At 34.8% G+C, this 14,714-nt stretch overlaps 1 pseudogene across 1 annotated transcript in view; it reads right to left on the bottom strand.

Moving 5' to 3' along the window:
* Nucleotides 1-10,096, bottom strand: part of LOC310730581 (alpha-2-macroglobulin-like) — a 30,830-nt pseudogene extending 20,734 nt beyond the window's left edge. The window contains exons 1-16 of the transcript XR_014538393.1: nt 9,985-10,096; nt 7,611-7,791; nt 7,367-7,523; nt 7,226-7,278; nt 7,044-7,064; nt 6,744-6,909; nt 6,551-6,635; nt 6,251-6,365; nt 6,031-6,151; nt 5,785-5,894; nt 4,833-5,003; nt 4,496-4,729; nt 4,165-4,377; nt 2,352-2,501; nt 1,371-1,496; nt 1,059-1,152 (exon numbers count right to left, since the gene is read on the bottom strand). The product of XR_014538393.1 is annotated as an alpha-2-macroglobulin-like (transcript). The remainder of the gene's footprint in view (nt 1-1,058; nt 1,153-1,370; nt 1,497-2,351; nt 2,502-4,164; nt 4,378-4,495; nt 4,730-4,832; nt 5,004-5,784; nt 5,895-6,030; nt 6,152-6,250; nt 6,366-6,550; nt 6,636-6,743; nt 6,910-7,043; nt 7,065-7,225; nt 7,279-7,366; nt 7,524-7,610; nt 7,792-9,984) is intronic.
* Between the last annotated feature and the right edge of the window lie 4,618 nt (nt 10,097-14,714).

The raw sequence follows: 14,714 nt of genomic DNA on the forward strand, positions 1-14,714 counted from the left end.
AGATAGGACAAAGTACTCAAGGGACAACCATGACATCACACCGATCTGAGCTTTATGGCAGAGTGGCTAGATGGAAGCCTCTCAGTGCAAAACCCATGAAAGCCTGTTTGGCATTTGCCAACAGGCACCTGAAGGATTCTCAGACTTTGTCTAATCAGATTATCTAGTCTGATCAAACCAAGATTGAACTGTTTGGCCTCATTTTTAAAGCTTGTGTCTGGAGGAAACCAGGCACTGCCCATCCCCTGCCCAATACTATTCCAACAGTGAAGTATGGTCATGGGAGCCTAAAGCTCTGGGGGGTTTCAGCAGCAGGGACTGCCAGACTAATCTGGGTGAAAGCAATTGTTGAAGCGAAGGATAGCGATATCCTCAATAAAAACTTGTTCCATAGCGCTCAGGCCTTTAGAGTGGGTAGAAGGTTCACCTTTCAACAGGACTACTTTGTGAATGTCCTAAAGTGGCCAGCCCTGACTTGAACCTTATTAAACATCTGTGGAGAGACCAGAATTTGGCTGTCCACCGACAGTCCCCACTGAACCTGATCCAGCTTAAAAAGGTTTGCAAAGAATAATAGCAGAAAATCCACTAATCCATGTGAGCAAAGTTTGTTGTGTCATAACCAAAAAAGGCTCGAGTCTTTAATTGCTGTTAAATGTGCTTCAACTAAGTACTAATTAAAGGGTCTGAATAGTTATGTACATGTGATATTTTAGGTTTTTTCTTTTTAATAAATGAACAAACATTTCTAAGCAATTCTGTTTTTATTTTGTTAATACTTATATATTAACATATAAGAATTCCTTTAGTTTATAAGTAATTAAAATTAAGTTATTTTTTTAGCCTGTACTACAATTGTTAAAAATATTTTTTCTTATTAATCTACACTCAGTACCCCAAAATGAACAGATGACAAAATGAACAGAATTCTTGAAATGTTTGTACTGGAAATATCTGTATATGTTATTCATATAAATCAGTTATCCAAAGGTTGTTCATGCACTGTATTTTATTAATAGAAACAAGAATATAAAAAAAGCATGATGTAAAATATTTACCATAAGAATCACCAAGAAGATATCGCAATTTTTTGAACATTAAACATTGAGGGCGTCTCAAAGCCAAATTTGTTGCCATTTTCAGTCCCACGCTCTGTCACATGATATTAAATTACAGCAGCATAAGTGTATTACACCACTGAACAAATAACCGGAAACTAGGTAATTTCAAATAAAAATCTATTGAATTATTAAATAAAAGGCTTGGAATTTCATTAAAGTTATTTTCAGATTAACAACTCTCACAAACATGTATGATTAGTTATTATAAAAAAGGTTATGATACATTTTACAACCAGTTAGTCAGTTTACCTTTAATTTATTGTAAACATCGTCAAATTGAACATCCCGTTTAGGTCTAACGTGCAAGCAGTCCAGATAATCTTCAACCATATAGGGGTAACCTGATACTGATGTCACTGGCAATAACTTAAATATCTATGGAATGATATGATATAAGGAAGAACAAGTAAACATCTTCATATTAAGTAGATATAAAAAGTCTACATACCCTTATAAAAAATTGCAGGTTTTAAAAATATAAAGACAGATATAACAACATAAATGTCAGACTCGTTACATCTTTAATGTGATCTTCCAACAAACAAAGATTTTTCTTCTGCATTTTGTTGGAAAATAATATTAAATATGCAACAAGTCTGACATTTATCTTGTTATTTCTGCCTTGATATTTTAATAACTTGCAATTTCATTTAATATTCACTGTATTTGAATGTATCTAACACACATTTACAGTTAACTCTGTGACCTACTTATGTAATACTTCAGTGTATTTACATAAGAGACATAAGATGTACTAGATCAACCATTGAAGGTCTTAGGCTCTGGCAGTTTAACCCTTTTGAAATAAAAATAATGTGTCTTGTACTGATTTGGTGGGCCAAACACCCGGATATTATGGCTAATGAGAGAATCAACATTTTTATCCTATCACAATTCCTTTTCCCCACTGTTTTTTCAATTCAAATAAGCTAAAAGGTTTGTAAATGTTTTTGTACACAAACTCAAACACAAACTTTGTACAAATTTTGAATAAGTTTATGCCTACACAATATCTTCATTTAGTGAAATTTAGATATAGAGAACTGCAGCATTTTGAGGGTATACTGTAAAGGTTGGCAAACCGTTTAAAAACTTATTGTGCACTATATTAAGTGTGTAGCACTTTAACCAATGGCATAAATGTCATCTATGAATTACCTTTCTAAGATTAATAATTGGATAAATACAAGCATTTGTATATAGTGAATGTTCAATGCATTTTAACTTCACCTTGTCAGAGTTTAGGCGGTCTCCAGCCTCCAAGATGAACACACTCTGATCCACAGCACTGGGGCCACATAGTGAACCAGGATAAGCCGAGATCTTCAGAGTGTTTTTCTCACTAGGAACTGCATTTGTAGGAGAGAACTGTAGGGAAACCTGGAGTCCATGGTAAAAACAGGTTTAGACAGGTTTAGTTATTTTTTCGGACTAATTGTATATAGCAACATTAGAATAAACAAGCATAAGACTATTTTTATTATATATATATATATATATATATATATATATATATATATATATATATATATATATATATATATATATATATATGTGGCCTGTATATATATATATATATATATATATATATATATATATATATATATATATATATATATATATATATATATATATATATATATATCTGGCCTGTCGCTGAGAAACACGGAGTTTGAGCTCCCTCCAAAGATTCTCTATTGGGTTTAGGTCTGGAGACTGGCTAGGCCACGCCAGAACCTTGATATGCTTCTTACAGAGCCACTCCTTGGTTATCCTGGCTGTGTGCTTCGGGTCATTGTCATGTTGGAAGACCCAGCCTCGACCCATCTTCAATGCTCTAACTGAGGGAAGGAGGTTGTTCCCCAAAATCTCGCAATACATGGCCCCGGTCATCCTCTCTTTAATACAGTGCAGTTGCCCTGTCCCATGTGCAGAAAAACACCCCCAAAGCATGATGCTACCACCCCCATGCTTCACAGTAGGGATGGTGTTCTTGGGATGGTACTCATCATTCTTCTTCCTCCAAACACGTTTAGTGGAATTATGACCCAAAAGTTCTATTCTGGTCTCATCTGACCACATGACTTTCTCCCATGACTCCTCTGGATCATCCAAATGGTTATTGGCAAACTTAAGACGTGCCTGGACATGTGCTGGTTTAAGCAGGGGAACCTTCCGTGCCATGCATGATTTCAAACCATGACGTCTTAGTGTATTACCAACAGTAACCTTGGAAACGGTGGTCCCAGCTCTTTTTAGGTCATTGACCAGCTCCTCCCGTGTAGTTCTGGGCTGATTTCTCACCTTCCTTACGATCATTGAGACCCCACGAGGTGAGATCTTGCATGGAGCCCCAGTCCGAGGGAAATTGACAGTCATGTTTAGCTTCTTCCATTTTCTAATGATTGCTCCAACAGTGGACCTTTTTTCACCAAGCTGCTTGGCAATTTCCCCGTAGCCCTTTCCAGCCTTGTGGAGGTGTACAATTTTGTCTCTAGTGTCTTTGGACAGCTCTTTGGTCTTGGTCATGTTGGTAGTTGGATTCTTACTGATTGTATGGGGTGGACAGGTGTCTTTATGCAGCTAACGACCTCAAACAGGTGCATCTATTTTAGGATAATAATTGTAGTGGAGGTGGACATTCTAAAGGCAGACTTACAGGTCTTTGAGGGTCAGAATTCTAGCTGATAGACAAGTGTTCAAATACTTATTTGCGCCTGTATCATACAAATAAATAAAAAAAATCATATATTGTGAATTTTTTTTTTGATTATGTCTCTCACAGTGGACATGCACCTACGATGACAATTTCAGACCCCTCCATGATTTCTAAGTGGGAGTACTTGCAAAATAGCAGGGTGTTCAAATACTTATTTTCCTCACTGTATATATATATATATATATATATATATATATATATATATATATATATATATATATATATATATATATATATATATATATAATTAGCTCTGAATAAGTTTTCTGACAAATGTCATAATTAAATTTAATGTCACAATAAGTTTACAGTTATGGTGATTACCTGATTTCTATAACATTTTTCCACAGCAAAATTCTTGCTAGCAGCAAAGACGTTCTCACTGGGCAGGACAGAGTAAACCACAACCTGCACTACTGGAGCAAACTCAACAACAACTGGTAGTTTAAATGATGTTTCTCCCCTTCTGACATCTGCAGACTCTTCAACTTCAATTTTCTCATGTCCATGATGAACTATGGCTCCTTTAGATAAAACCTGGACCAAGGGGACAAAACAATTTTTAACCATTGTTTATTTACAGCTGCCAGTATAAATGTAATAAAGGTGGATTAGATTTACTGTCTCTACAAAACATACCATTGCATGCACTTACCATATATGTAAGATCGATACTGAAACTTTTAGCAGTTTCACCAACAATGTAGTATTTAATGTTTACTTGACTTTTAGCACCACACATAAATGGTTCCTCAGAACTCTCTATTGTTAGTTCACTAAACAATGGACTGTGCGATGTGGCAGGTTGGAGCAGATGTATATGCGCATCAGCGTTTGAAAAGAATGGTATTTTGTATCCATGGTATTTTTGCTCTGGATAGATGCTTGCCTAAATAACAGTGATAAAGGTACTGTAAAAAATATTTATTTCTACCTTATTATTTTGGGGTGGGGGGCAGAGTGGGGGTAGTAAATAATTTATCCTACTATACCAGCAATGTAATCTCTGTTGTAGGTTGTTCAGGTGAAGCAATGGAGAAGTCTGCCAATCCATTACTATCTGTAGTAAGATTAAGAAGTAACTTTTGAGGCCTTTGTTTCCCTTCTAGAAGATAAACCGTTTTGTTTGAAATTGGTGTTCCACTGAAAGTAGAAACTTTAATCTGTTGATCAGGAGGAAAAAGTCATCACAAGTGTGAAAAGATATACTAAACTCTAATGTACGGTGGCCGAGAAGTGCAAAACACATTAACAAATCAGAAAACAGATGAACAAATCAGAAAACAGATGAACAAATTAGAAAACACTAACAAATCCGAAAACAAAATAACAAATGCAAAAAAAATAAAAAAACAAATCCGAAAACAAAAAACAAATCCGAAAGCAAAATAACAAATGCGAAAACAAATGAACAAATACAAAAACAAATACAAAATCCGAAAACACATTAACAAATCCAAAAACACAACGACAATTCAGACAAACCCGAAAAGGTAGGTATATTTTGTGAATGGAACACTTACCGAACATTGGACAAAACACCTGTCATTCAAGATATACAGGAAGTACAGTAACAGTTTCTCCTTGCTTGCCAATGTTTACTTCTTTTATTTTCTTATATTTAAAGGTGCACTAATCAAAATAAAAAATTACTTTACACATGTACAAGCAACAAAGTTATAAGATTTCATACTTCCTGTATATCTTGAATGACAGCTGTCTCCTCCAAAGATCGGTAAGTGTTCCATTCACAAACTATACCTACCTTTAGCAGTTTGTCTGAATTGTCGTTGTGTTTTTGTATTTGTTAATTTGTTTTTGCATTTGTTAGTTTGCTTTCGGGTTTGTTATTTGGTTTTCAAATTTGTTATTTTGTTTTTGCACTTATCGGCCACCAGAGAAATGCTAGCTTAAATAATACAAATATAACAAAGAAAAATTTACCTTTCCTTCTATAACTTTTCCTCGTTCAAAATTTTTTGGTATATCATTCAATTTAACTTGACCAATTTGGAAAGAAAGTTTTATAATTTTTTATTTTACCATGGATATATCTAAAAAAAAAAAATAAATAATAATAATAAGTTGCAATATTATACTATTAATCATAAATGAATATAATGTCTAATATTTATCATTTAGATTAGAAGTCATTTATTTACTAGTTCTAGCTTATTAAACTTTTCTTACCTGTTCCTTCCTCAGTAAGTGTAATATTAGCATTAAGATAATTTATAAAATGCCTTTCCAATTCAGTATTCATGAAAGTTGACACATTGATGATAAATAATGCACAGCCATTCTGACTCATCTATTAACACGAAAACACATAAAAATAATTACTTTATTAGATAGAGAGAAAGACAAAAAGACAAAAGTAAAATTGTTATTTTTAATTGTTAATGCATACCTTCAAAGTTTGCACCAGGCAGGGTGAAATCATTGATTCTCCAATGTAATTTGGCCTAAATTTCCTGCAGATTTGCACCACCACTTGACCAGGCACTGGTTGTCCATAAGTGTACCTTCATATCATAAGATTTTATACAGTATTTTATATTCTACATACATCCTAGTATGTAAATAAGAGATAATTTTTATGTTTACAAGTACTAGACATTTATTTGAGTCAAGAATAATTAATGTATTTAATAGAATGGATTATTCACAAATCCAAACAGATTTTCCCCCCCGACAATTTTGCACTTACTTTCCACAAACTTCTAGCTTGAGTTCTTCTTCCCCAACACTGTGTTGTTCTGGTGCTTGTACTGTAACTTCGAACTTGGGTAAGACTTTTTTGTAAGACAAAAAAAGTAATATGCATTTTATTAAAGTGAGGTATGTTGGTTAAATCTAAAAAAAAAAAAAAAACTCCCCTAGTTACTAGTAATGTCACTTACCGTGTTTTTCTACCTTAAAGTTCTGCCTGATCAACTTATTTCCAGTGTCAGCAATTATCTGATAATGTCCCTGTGGAGCCTCGGCATTAAGCTCATGTGAAAGTTGCAGTATCAGACCTGACGAGGATACATTTGTCCACTGACCAATCCTATTCTGACGGTTATCCTGTTTGGTTTAACAAAAGATTTCTACAGTTTAATAGCTCAGTTTGATGCGGGAATTACACAACGCTTACAGATAGAATCATACAAGTGATTAAGGGTTTCCTAAAATGTGTAAAGTGTATGATTCCATCTTACCTGAAGACTCACTGTGCTGTACTGTAGAGTACAAAACAATGCTTTAAAATGTAGTTTATTTCCATCAATAAATAATAATACTACAATACACTGAAATGTCACACATGAGTCTCTGTTTATTTACATCTAATGCAGCATTGCTGTGTTTAGATAAATAGTAGGCCATAAAACCTTCTTCTTACCTTTTGATTAAGTGGGATAAAATTTGAATCCATAGAGACAATTCTAAAATTTACTGTGGAAATAGAGTAGTGAAATATTTTAAGCTGCACATTATATTATACGTTCATATAGTGAAGCATACTGCAGGAATGATGACTCACCTGTTTGGCCTGGATTGTAGATGGGTCTATCAGTTTGAATAAAAAACAATGTGTCATAAGACCTAAACATCACTTTCCTTTTCTCTGTCATCTTAAAAATTTCACCTTTGACTTCTACTTGGATGTCTTGCACTGATTCACCTGCAATCTGTGGAGCCTGTAGAGATGCATTATATATTAAAGAACATCAATCATAGTTTATAATAGATTAGTTTAATAAAAAGTACATACAAATATTTCTGACCTCAAAATTAGTACAGTGGTAAAACTCTTTTTCCACTGTCTCTTGCAAAAGAGTTCTGCTCTGGTTGTTATGAATCAGATAAATGTTTAGTTCCAGAGTCTCATTTGGCTTCAGAAGACTTACACAGAACTTTGCTTCAGAGCCAGACTCTATTACTGCAGGAAATGTCACCATGAAATATCTGAGAACAAAAACATTTTTTAAGATGATATTTGAATATAATCTTTGACTCAGTGAAAAACTATTGCAAAACTTGTACCTCTGTACCAGAGCTTATGCAGACTTGCATTAAATAATTAATAAATGTTTATTGGTGCTGCCTCATTCTACTAGTTACTTTTCATTAAGCTATTTCTTAACACCTGAAAAAGGTTTAACAAGGTGGATTGTTTATTTGTAAGCTGAAATCTTCAAATTAAATATATATAACTTTTTGTTCATTTATTGTTTGCTTTCTGTGTTTCCAAGTCATTCTTTTCTGTGCATGCAGAGGTTACCAGTGCACACTGTCAGATTGCTGTTTCTTTGCTGTAATTCGTTACTATGCCTAAATAGATTTTTCACGTATCTGTACTTTACTCAAGTATTTCTGTTTGGGGAGACTTTTAATTTCACTTCACTACATTTCAAAGTTAAATATTTAACTGTTTACTCAACTATATTTAGCAAAATCAGTCGTTCCTTTTTATTTGCGTGGATAAAAAGTTAACTGGACAATCACACAGTAAGCCACCAATCAATCCTTCTTTTTAACTTGTTTTCATTGCCGCTTGACAGTGGCGGACTTAGGCGACATAGGCAGCCGACCAGAGCGGTATCTTGCATGGGGCATGGGGTGCCGAAAATATTTTATATATTTATTTATTTTTTATTTACCGCTCATTTGCACGGTTACATCAATTATTACATCATGTCACGTTGAATAAACTACATACTATAAATTATAATGTTATGCAGCTAAAAAAATATATTGTTGCTCTATGTGTAAAAGCAAAGCAGGCAACACAGCATATTTTAAGTGATATTTCAATTTCATTAAATGCATTAGCCTAAACACATAAAGTAATAAGTGATAGAGCTGCATACACACTTTTATCTTTTGCATGTTTCCCCCTACTTCTTTCCTCTTTTTTTCATTTTTTTTTGTCATCCATTATTTTAATTTGCATTCCGCGATTCTTACTTATACCCCGCTCCTTCTTTCTGAGTGTATGAGTGAGGGAACTTCTCCAGGTATATCATAATGTGTGTAGCAACCAAACAGAAAGTTTTCTGTGATTGTACTGAAAAGGTCCTGAACTGAGTTCAGTAAAGGGACTCTCCAGTGCAGCGTAAAAAGCTAATTTAAAAGACATATTATAAGAATGTAGATGTTGTATTCATCTTATGGCTACAATTAGCCAATGAGTTGTATGGTTCTTGGTTCTAAGAGTTTAATAGATTGATATTTAATTGTGCAATAAAGGCATTTAGGATTATATTTCTACATGAAATTAGCTCTCAAAAATGTATCCAAATTTGTGGACTGCTCTGAGAATACGTTTTACTTATCCAGTGACAGAAGAAAAGAGGAGCTTTTCAAAGCCAAAACTAATCGATGGGTTAGACGTTGGGTCATGGCGAGGTTTACTCAGGGCCTCATAAAAGCTACTATAGAACCACCATTGTCGCTTGGTGTTATCTACTTAGCACAAACATACAGTCCAGAGTCAGGTTAACATCAAGCAGAAGATTTTGAGAGGATTAAATAATGGAATAAACTCCTGACTTTAACTTGCTACAACAATCATGGCCTTATTTGCATGATTTTTTTGAAGATGCTGAAAAGAAGGTTTTAGGCTCATGATCATTTATTAGATATCAACCAGTGTTTAACTCATTAATATCATTCTAATAGAGAGAATTGTCCTGAGAGAATAGAGAGTTGTCCTGAGAGAGTCTTTTCACCTAAACTGAGCTGATTAAGGAAGAATCTTGTGATAAAAATGAGAATAGGAACATTATAGCCATAATAAATCATAGTACTTGGATACTTAAGTACATTTAAAGACACATAAATTTGTACTTTTTACAAGTCAAATTTTTAAAGGGAACACTTTTACTGGAGTAATATTTTATTTACTATCTCTACTTTTACTCAAGTACCTGCTTTGTATACTTCGTCCACCACTGCCTATAACTTGTAAGCTACAGCTGTTATATAGAATTTATTAACATTTATTTTCTAATTCAAAATAGCACTTTGAAAAAACTTTCTTGACCATTTTCATAAAAACAAATGTATTTAATGCAATGCAGTATTATAACACATTGTATTGTTGCGATGAGAGCTACAAAGTTTATGACAACAATATACTATTATATTGATACTTACGGGCCTGAGGTTTGTCCATAGACAGAGAGAAGGAGAAGGCAGGCTAACAGTAGCCTAATCCTTATGTGGACTCTACTGACTACCATGATGAAGTCCATCACCAGCTCCAACACTAGCGTTTGAATACCTTTTTAATACTCGCACTGATTGTTTCATCAATGATTAACCACAGTCTGAGCAAATAGTGGTGACATGTTGCCATTTTATCAAAACAGCCAAAAGACACCAACTTTTAAATGCATGTAATTGTTCAGTGTACTGAATTAAATTTTTAATTGCACCTATTTGATTAAAACATTTGCAGTAGAAATACAAACATCACAGCTTAATAATACTTATACTAAAATAATAATATAAAATTATTCAGTATATAATTCTAATGATAAAATATGCATCAATTTCACATACATATTTATAAGTATATGCAATATAAATAAGAATGCAGGTGTGGCTAACATTATGTTAAAGCGTAATTGTTATACTTTACATCTAGCTGACATTTTTTTACAACACTCTTGTGTCACTAATAGATAACTGTCTAAATACCTTACACATGAAGATCATAGTTTCAATTCCTTTAAATGATATAGACATTGCATTTTAACTTGTCTTTTAACTGTGAGGACTAAATAACAAATTGTAAGCCATGTGATACTGAGATTGTTTTGTTAAGTTGTGATTCAATATTTACAAGTTCAAAGTTCACTTACAATAAACATATGGTCACTAACCTTTTTCAATTTACCCCAAACAAATCTCTTCAAACAAATCACACCCACCTGAGTAACATGCTTTCAAGAAGTTACTTCAACAGAAAATATTCAACTACTCTTTTATTTAGAGTTTGGAATGTAAAGTGCACAAATACAACAGTATACTACCATTTCTTAAAGCATACACTTATAGCAAAATATTATTTATATCTGTATGTCACAATCTTTTGATAAAAAATACATTTAAATTTAGACTTAACATTTATATCTGAGGGAAATATTTTGGTTAAACCCTTAAAGTTTAAATATTTATTATGCTGTACTAATGTGATATGCATACACTTATATCTACTCATGTGAGATGATTGTAGATGTAAATGATATCCATAGCCAGACTAGGGTTGCTGCACCTAATTCCTTGCATATATATTCTTCCATTAAAAAAAATTCAATTTAAAAATGTAAAAAAACATTTTGTTCTTTTAAAATTATTGAACTGAAATGGATTAAATTGAAATTAAGCGTCACGAATTTCATGCAATTATGGAATGATTTCTATGGTTTATTAGAAAACACAAATAAAATCTGGAGAAGGTCAGTTCTGAATTACCGAAATGTAAAAATATGGCACAAAACTCCCCCCCCCTTTTTTTTTAGCACAAGCACAATGCAAAGCATTGGGTAGAAACCCAAAACTAATCATCACAGTGAGAAAAACATTCCCACAGTGAAGCATGATGCTGCTTTTCTTTAGTTAGGACTGGGAATGTATTGAGGGTTAAGCACAATAGGAATAGAGCAAAATAAAAGAAAACCTGTTCCATTCTATCTGATATAAAACTTGAGCCTAAGACAGAGGTTCACCTATAACAGGACAGTGGCAAAGCACTTTGCAGTAGAGTGAGACAATAATCCAAAATCAAGTCAAAAAGTGACTGAAATCTCAAAATCCTAAATGTGTTCAGATCGTCCAAAAATAATTGCAGCTGTAATTGCAGCCAAAAGTTATACTAAATAATGACCAAAGAAATTTTGTATATGTGTCATTTTTTTGGTTTAATTCACCCTTTGTGTTTTAAAAAATATTTTTGTTATTTTAAATGTTAGACTTATTTTGTAAACCAAAGCATAAAGGCCCAGTTAAGTCCATTTCAGTTCCAAGATGAAAAAACACAACTGTGGAACATTCCAAGGAAGGTGAATTCTGCAAGGAAATTCAAAGCACTAAATGCTTGTATATTTCTTTAGAGAGAGGATGGTTGACTTTAAGTGGACTTCAAAAGGGCTAAGCAGTACATGCCAAAAGGTTTTTCATTGATGACACACAACACATTAGTGTCACTTTCATGCCACACATACAGTATAATGTCAGAGAGCCAGCAGCCAAGCCTTCCTCCTTCACTCAACATTCTCGCTTAGCCTCTCCCTACTACTAATCACCTACACCTGTCCTCCTCCTGCTAATCACCTACACCTGTCCACATACAGCCTACACCTGTCCACATACAGGTACTTAAGGGTTTGTTCGCCACTTCCAGACCAGTGAATACAAGCGGTACTACTGGCTTACAGCCTCTGAGGAGCGATGCAAATTATGAGTAAGCATCTCTGGTGAGTAGGTTGTATTTTTTTAAAGATTTTTTTTTTTATTTAAAGTGATAGTGGTGGTATTAAGAGATGGGTTAAGTTGGGTAAGTCCTCACTGAAAGCCCAGGTACCAAATGCATGGCTCGCCACTGTGTGTGTGTGTGTGTGTGTGTGTGTGTGTGTGTGTGTGTGTGTATGTATGTATATATATATATATATATATATATATATATATATATATATATATATATATATATATATATATATATATAATTATTATTATCAATAATAAAAAAAGGGTTTATGATTGTTTTTTTCCCTTAATAGCAATCACAGTCAAGAGAAAAGTTGTAACGCTTTTAATCAAACCAAACTTCAAACATTCAAACTGTGCTCAGTCCGTGTGTAATTTGTATTTTGACTGGACAATCTTTGCTTAGTCATTTAACTTTTTTATTCCTCCTCCTAACTCCTAATAGTAGTTCATGTTTGTTATATGTGTAACTGAGTCCATAACATGACAGCTGTTGAAGTATGATGGAACACTGAAAACATTTTTTTGGGGCTAAAAAAATATTATCCCCTGTAAGGATGGTCAGATCCCTTCATGATCCCAGACCACGAGAACTGTAAGAGAACTGTAAGAGAACTGGTCTCATGCAACTTCATGAGGCCAGACCAAGAGAACTGCCATGAAACAAAACAATAAACTTTCTTATCTGATGAGAGGATCTCTGGGGTTAGGGTTAGGGTTGGGGTTCTCTGAGAAGAGAAAGCCATCTGTTCAGCTGCCCCCTCACCCATCCTTGAGCCCCCTCTTCCCCTCCTGGTGAGATGGCCGGGTCATGGAAAGGTGACTTAGAAGTTCCTGGAATTCAAGCTACTATACTTGCATAATGTAATAATTACATTTTAGGAATGTATGCATTTTACCGCCACATATTTGGTATAATTTTAAAGGTCTCAGTGTGATTGGAAATATGATCTCAGTCCCATATCAGTTGAACAGACCTCAGCTTTGGGGAAATTCTGTCCTACTGACATATGGGTTGCCCCAGAGAAGATCTTTACCAGGTGTTGGTTTTACTCTAGGTGACATTTGGTTTTTAGATCACCTCCTGTCCCCAGAAAAGGTTTGCAAAGCTTTTATCACTTTGAATTTATGAGTGTTTATGATGGTTTGGATATTTAAGAAAATTTGGTGAAACACTCAGGGAGGCATTCTGTAGTCAGAACTTCCCACAAAGTTTCTGTGTCTCTATTGCCAGGTACAGTGAATCTTTAACAATTCTGTTCAAGTCAAGAGTCAAGTCAAGAAGCTTTTATTGTCATTTCAACCATATATAGCTGACGGAGTACACATTGAAATGAAACAACGTTCATCCAGAACCCTGGTGCTACATAAAACAACATAAAGCTACATAACAGAAAACACAGAGCTAAGGACCAGTAAGTGTCCTCGCCACATAAAGTGCATTGTGTGCAACCTGGTGCAAACAGTGCAACACAGACAGTGCAAGACAACACAAGACAGTGTAGGACAAATACACAAAACACAAAATAGCACCACCAGTAAACCTGCTATATATTACACAGTGTGGTGTGTAAAAGAGTACTGAGTACAGGAGTGAACATGTAATTAAACAAAAATTTTAACAAGATGGTTTGTGCAAAAAAACAATAGCAGCAGTCAAGAAAAGATGTGCAAAAACAGCATGTAAACAATTTGTAGTAATGGGGTTATATAATATGGGCATGGATGTGTAAAGTGAGTTTGATTGTGTGTTTGAGTCCGGGTTGTACAGATCAGTCGCACAGTTGAGTGTGTGTGTGTGTATGTGTGTGTGTGTGTGTGTGTGTGTGTGTGTGTGTGTGTGTGTGTGTGTGTGTGTGTGAGTTAGTGCATTTCTGTGTTGAGAGGCCTGATGGCTTAAGGGGGAAGAAACTGTTGCACAGTCTGGATGTGGTGGCCTGAATGCTTCGGAACTGCTTCCCTGATGGCAGGAGGGTGAAGAGTGTGTGTGACGGGTGTGGGGTTGGCCACAATGCTGTTAGCTTTGTGGTGTAAATGTCAATGATAGACGGAAGAGAGACTTAGATGATCTTCTCAGCCATCCTCACTATCCTCTGTAGGGTCTTGCGATCCAAGACGGTGCAGTTCCCAAACCAGGCAGTGATGCAGCTGCTCAAGATGCTCTCAATGTTCCCTCTGTAGAACGTGGTCAGGATGGGGGGAGGGAGATGGCTTTTCTCAGCCTTCTCAGGAAAGTAGAGACACTGCTGGGCTTTCTTGGTGATGGTGATTGACCAGGTGAGGTTAACCGCCAGCGGAACACCAAGAATTTGGTGCTCTTGACGATTTCCACGGAGGATCCATCGATGATAAGTGGAGAATGGTCGCTCTGTGCTCTCCTGAAGTCAACAAACATC

Source organism: Silurus aristotelis, assembly GCF_946808225.1.
Source record: "Silurus aristotelis genome assembly, chromosome: 8".
Taxonomy (NCBI): domain Eukaryota; kingdom Metazoa; phylum Chordata; class Actinopteri; order Siluriformes; family Siluridae; genus Silurus; species Silurus aristotelis.